This window comes from Halichoerus grypus, chromosome 1 (assembly GCF_964656455.1).
Source record: "Halichoerus grypus chromosome 1, mHalGry1.hap1.1, whole genome shotgun sequence".
In the NCBI taxonomy this organism is placed as follows: domain Eukaryota; kingdom Metazoa; phylum Chordata; class Mammalia; order Carnivora; family Phocidae; genus Halichoerus; species Halichoerus grypus.
Window position 1 is genome coordinate 71,524,782 of NC_135712.1, and position 6,333 is coordinate 71,531,114.

The 6,333-nt window shown below is 45.1% G+C and overlaps 1 long non-coding RNA gene across 1 annotated transcript; it reads right to left on the minus strand.

Annotated features, from left to right (window-relative positions):
* Window positions 1-3,281: 3,281 nt before the first annotated feature.
* Window positions 3,282-6,297, minus strand: LOC118528403 (uncharacterized). Its single transcript, XR_013445912.1, has 2 exons — window positions 6,142-6,297; window positions 3,282-4,936 (listed from the first exon to the last, which is right to left on the minus strand). It is a non-coding gene; the product is annotated as an uncharacterized LOC118528403 (long non-coding RNA).
* Between the last annotated feature and the right edge of the window lie 36 nt (window positions 6,298-6,333).

The following is a 6,333-nucleotide window of genomic DNA, read 5'->3' on the forward strand; positions in this document are numbered from 1 at the left end:
GTGCCCTAGAATGTTCTTGATAAGAGATATAAAAAAAAGATTATTGGAAACCTTCATCATTTCCTGCTTTATGTTTCACAGATGAGAATGTTTGCACAAAAACCACCAACCCACGTGGCTCTGGCTGCTGGTTTCCCGAACGTGAGCCTCTCTCCGCAGTGTCCCTTGTTTTGCTTTCCCCTGACTTTCCTGTCCATGGGGGAGAGAGCTAGACACCAGGTGGTCTTGTGAGAACTCTGTGTGTCCTCCTGAGGGTTCCCCGCCGCACCCCCCCACGTCGGCCCCAGCAGAGCATGGAGGGTCTGGAATCCTATCCAGAGCACATGCCCACATAATACAACACCTGAATGACACAAATAGGAAGATATACCCTCAAAAAAAAGCAACTTTATTCTCACAGAGCATAGAACCAAAGCTTGGAGAGACCTAATTAAAAGTAGATGTGCATAAAAAAAAAAAAAAGTAGATGTGCATGTGTGCACATGCACGCATGCGCAAGTGTGTTTCTAGCGATGACTTTTTTTTTTAAGAAGGGTTCTGAACCTAAAATGAAAAGAAAGAAACCACTGCTATAGTTCAGTTTATGAAACCAAGCTACAGGTAGTACCTAGGACAGGGTCTGGCATATAAAAAGCCCTCAATAAAGATTCTTGACTGATTGTCAGCAGGACAAACATCCTCCTCAATGCCTCCTCTACCCTCTTCAGTAGCCCTCATTTCTATAATTTCCTTTCCAGCATTACAGCTGTTCACACCACAATCTGGCACGTAGAACAAGATATATAATCAGCTCATTTTCCATGTTTTTAAGGGCACCATCACTTGGATGGGGGAATTTCAGAATGGTTTATTCACTGCTTTGATCAACACTTGTTGAGGGCTTTTTATGGACAGACACCACATTCATTAATCTGTGCTGTTGGCGAGTAAAGGGAGCAATGCACCTGCCCCTAAGAGGCCACTATGTGAGAGACAGACACTTAGAAAATTATGACCCCATGAGATAGAGGAATGCAAGCTGTTCCTGGGGATCTCGGCGGAGGCAAAGACTAACTGCCTGAGTGGAGTGGGGAAGGAGGTGACCTTTGAGCTGGGGGAGTCCCAGGGCAAGAAAGGAGGATGGCATTTCACACAGATTGGGAAAGGCATGAAAAAGTGAAGGCACATGGGGCGCTCTGGCACCTTGAGAAAGAGCTGGTGTGAAGAACACAGGGAGAAAGGAAGGGGATGTGAAAAGAGAAACAGATGGGGCCAGGCTGTGGAGGCCCAAGGAATTTGGACTTTATCTTATGCAACGAGCAGTCACTGAAGACAGAGCTCCTTGAGCAAATGACAAAAGTGGGGAAGGATCTACTTGCTCCGTGCTCTACGCCACAGCTGGAAAAGCAGAATTGAATTTATAAATTCAGGCTCATGATGTAACCCAATTTTTGTTTTAGCATGAGAGCAGTGTGAAGACGAACAGACAGCAAGGAAAATGGAAACTGGCCCCTAGACCAATCCGGAGACTGTGACAACAATCAGATACAAATAAGAAGATTACATATCTGAGAAATTTCAAAGTAGAATAAATGCAAGTGAACATAAACATAGTTATTAAAGGAAAAAGTCTTCCTAGTGTAAACAATGGCTATACAGACTTCAAAGTGCATTTCGGGTTTTCCAGGAAGTGTCTATACGAACATCACATGTATTCTGAGCCAAAATCTATACTCCTGATTCCATTATGAGTTCACAGAATATTAAAACGCAATAGAGTCTGGCAACATTAGCACAATGAAATTACAGCATATGGCACTGCTTGCTTACTTCTTGCAATAATTTACAAACCAGACCAGTTGACATGTATGGAAAATTTAGTCACAAAAAACTGAGTGATTTCTGGCAGGCACAAGATAAATTTGTGGCTTAGCCAAGAAAATAATTCAATTTCCTACTTACCATTCCAAGGCTCTTCACACTACTTATCCTGCCTTCTTTTCTCTTTCCTTTTTTTTTTTTTTTGTCTGACAAATTTGGAAAAAGGAAGTGCTTCCTGAAATTCCCTCAATTTAGCTAGTTTTTAAAGGGTCAGGAAACATTTGGAAACTAACAAAACCTTTGTATACCTGACAGATCTGTCTATGTTCTGTGAGTCTTTTCAGAAAAGTATTTTGGCACACTGGGGGATTTTGTGGTAAGGTTAAGGAAATTTTTGGGAGATACCTTTGAAGAGAACAGTGCAAAGTTGCAAATCAAAGTCATTTTTTTAAAGCAGAAAATGATTCATCTTTGTCCTTGGCTTTCTCTCTTTTTGAATACTTTTTGTATTTGGTTTAAATAATCTTGCCCCTGCTACCATGAATTTCTACCACGTGTACTACAAAATGTGTGATTTTCTATTCCTGTGGGGGGATTACTTGAAAAGGAAACGAACAATGTGCTATTCTTGGCAGGGAAAGAGCTACTGTTGACTAGCGGTCATTAAGTCAAACCTTTGGGTACTGTTCCAGAGGTTGGAAGGCAGGTACTATCTTTCTCTGCTCAGTGAACCTTGGTTGATGACGTAGGCAGGCTGGGTAGAGCCAGCCACTGAAGCCCTTGCTAGGTTTGAAATTCTGTTCTTGGTGAGAAACCAAGTGGCATTGGCCTCAGTTAGCCAATTTCAATGAGCAGAGAGCCAAGTGGCTTAGCCACATACACGTGTACATTAAAAGTATCTCCTGTCCTCCTCTCTATATGTAGCATTGAACCAGGCAACCATATGAAGTCTTCAAAAGAAAGCAGGAATAACTGTGAGATAATCCTTAAACATGAATATATTTTTATATATATGATTTGTCTTGAGCTCAATAGCTACCTCCAGAAACTGGATCCACAATGGAAGATTCCATCCACAATCCATCTCTTGGCAGCCAAACCCTCAACACTCAGGAAATAATACCAATACAGCCAAATTTAGTGTTTGGGCTGTTTTGTCCAGATTACTTCCTATAAGAGTGGATCTCAGCAAGGCATAGAAGGAGAGCTCTATTTAGAGGCATTTGGAAATCTTTGGGCCATGCTGAGGGATCAAGTGGTTCAATTATTCTAAAATATAAGGAAAAGCTGTACTGGCACTCACAGTCTTGCAAACTAACATTTTATTATTATTTTTTTTTAAATATTAAGAAAGTCCTCTTTGTGTGCACTCACTTTTAGTGGGGTTGGAGGTGGAAGAAATAATATGCGAGGCAAAGTTTGAATTTTGATGAGGGAAACATTTTTTCAAGGTTCTTCAGAGAACTCCTCATTACTTCCTGTTCCAATGTATTTTATTTTATTAACTGTAATAAAACACATGAGGTTATACTATGGTAGGCCTTTTCTTTAGAGGGTCTCAAAGCAAGGCAGTGCTTAATTAGGAGCCCCGTCACAGGTTCAGGGAGGTGACTGTGGGCCCAAGCAGGAACAAAGCAAATCTGCCCAATAATTTAGAATATGATGGGAAGTTTTGTGTATTCCCTTGAAAACAGGATTACCACTGCTGACCTGGGCTCCTGCTGACAGGGCAAGAGAGGCAACGCAGGTGTGAGAAAATGTGGTGGAGAGGACTCAGGAAGGGAGGTGGCCATCCTGCTTCCCCTTTAATGAGAACCTTCTCTCCGGCCCAGGGGCTGGGTGGGGCTATCAGGGTGTGAGGTCAGAGCCAGTGGTGGTGAGGGAGGAGGGCAGCTGGAAACCTGTGGCATAGAACAGAGATGGGGCCAGGAGGGGGAGGTGCCAAGAGTGACTGTGGAGGGCCCACCTGGGGAAATCCCTGGGGAACACAGGGGACCGTGACTGGCAAAGCTGTTGCCTTTCTGCCCTTCCTGCTCACTTCCCCTCCATTATCTTCATTCAGCAGTCATTCATTTACTGTTCCATGCCAGAATCTCAGCGAGACTGGGGGGCAGGGGGTGGGGGAGGGCAGACAATAAAAGCAGAATAGTTTTAAGGAACACTGAAGTCATTTCTGAGGAGCAAAGTTCTAAGGACATGAACTGTGTTGCTCCTTAAGGTGCAGAGCCTGTGTTAAGGGAGTTGAGATGTGGGGCCCAGAGATAGGAGATGAGTGAGCGGGCTGCCATCGGGGTAAGATAGAGTACAGCCCTTACCCCCTGACACATTCTCTCACCCCACTCCCTACCCCAGTGGACCCATGTTGCTGGGAACCAGGTGTTAGCTCAACCTGAGGAAGAACTGAAGTAAAAACTGTCCGAAGATAAAATGAGCTGCGTTGGGGGATGGCAAGCTCCTGGTCATTGGGTTATTGGAGAAGAGGCTGGATGGCTACTGGTGGGATTGACAAGATCCCTTCCAGACTGTGATCTATGAATCCCCAAGGGGCTGGTCTCCTGGAGATGGCAGTTCTGGGTGAACTAGTCTGCTCTGCTCTAGCTGGTCATGAGGATGATGAGGCCTGATCAGGAAAGGGCAGTAGGAGAAAGCCTGGCGAGGAGGGAGTTGGGAACTGGGGGAAGGAGTGGGAGGGAAGGGGGTCTACAGGGCTGCCATAACAAAGTACCACAAACTGGGTACCTTTAAACAACAGAAATTTAGAGTCTCACAGTTCTGAAGCTTGAAGTCCAAAATCAAGGTGTCAGCAGGGCTGCTTCCTTCTGAGAGCTCTAAAGGAGAATCTGTTCCATCCTTCTCCCAGATCACTCTGCTTTTCCCTGGCTTATGGGTGTATCAGTCCAATCTTCTGTCATCACATGGTGTCCTCCTTGTCTTCACACGGCCAGCTTCTTACAGAGACAAGAGTCATACTGGGGGGCACCTGGGTGGCTCAGTCGTTGGGCGTCTGCCTTCGGCTCGGGTCGTGGTCCCGGGGTCCTGGGATTGAGCCCCGCATCGGGCTCCCTGCTCGGCGGGAAGCCTGCTTCTCCCTCTCCCACTTCCCCTGCTTGTGTTCCTGCTCTCACTATCTCTCTCTCTGTCAAATAAATAAATAAAATCTTAAAAAAAAAAAAAAGAGTCATATTGGATTAGGGGCCCACCCTACTCCAGTATGACCTCATATTAATTTAACTAATTAGATCTGCACTTAACCGTATTTCCAAATAAGTTTACACTCTGAGGTACTTCAACATATCTTACTTTTAGGGGGGATACAATTCAATCCATAACAGGAAGCAACTTGCTGAATCTCTGAGACCTCAACTTTTCCCGTCTGTACAACTCCCAGTGCTGGCACTGCATGGAGAGAGGCTGGGTGCCTGGAGTAGACACCACTCCCTGGGCTAGCCCTAGCTTGACTTTATATACAGCATAGTTCTGAGATTGTTCCCAGGGCTTCAAACTTCTGCCCTTTCCTGTTTTTCACAGAATCCCCATCTCCTCACAATATCCACAGCACCCCCAACCTGGACACCCACTTATCCTGACACCCTAGAGGCTCAAGCTCTCTCCTCTCATCAAAGAGCTCTCTGAAATCTTTCCTTCACACCCAGGCACAGAATAACATGGACCTGGGGAGGTTGTGTGTGTGTGAGGTTTTTGGTTCTTGGTTTTCTCCTTTGGGATTCTTCTTACAACTACCCAAACAGCACCCAAGATTTCCGGCCTATTTCATCCAGTGTTGGACAACTGGCTACCTTAAATGAATTTCCTAGATTTTTTTTTAGGGAGACAGATTATAAATCACAATTCTAGAAATTTATGCCAGCAATACCTTCCATGGGATTACAAACACATAGGGAGAATGTGGTAGAATGGGGAAACACCAGACTCAGAGACATCAGAGGTCAGAAGTCTCAAGTTCTATGACCACACACTATGGTTGTGTGACAGTGGTGGTCAGGTCACCCCTCTCTGAACTTTACTCCAATGGTAAAACAAGTTAGACTATTTCAAAGCTGGTATTCTATGATTTCATAAAAGTCAGTATTCTGTGATTTCATAATAGGTCTCTAAGGAGCACTCTAATGCTGATATTCCATGAATTTATAACAGCTAAAACTTTCTACGCGATTAAATGGAAGGAAAGAGGTGACACATATATCATTTCTCTGAAAATCAGCAAACATCTTTGTGGAATGATGTCACCGTGAGCCTCAGTTTTCCGATTTATAAAACACAAAAATAACAATATGGACCTTATGAGGTGGTGGGAGTGAGGGTGCCTGGAGCGATCTGTACCTTTATACGGAGGCAAACCAGGCACCTCTCCGAACGTTCCCTGTAACAGCTCCCGGACTCCACGCCCGAGCAAGCCAACCGAAAGACCGGGAGGGGGCGGGGCGAGGAGGTTGGCTTTGTTCTCGCCCCGCCCCCGCCCCTCCCTAGATATCGCGAGAGGGCGGGTCCGCTTGGCTTCGGCTTCGGCGTCGG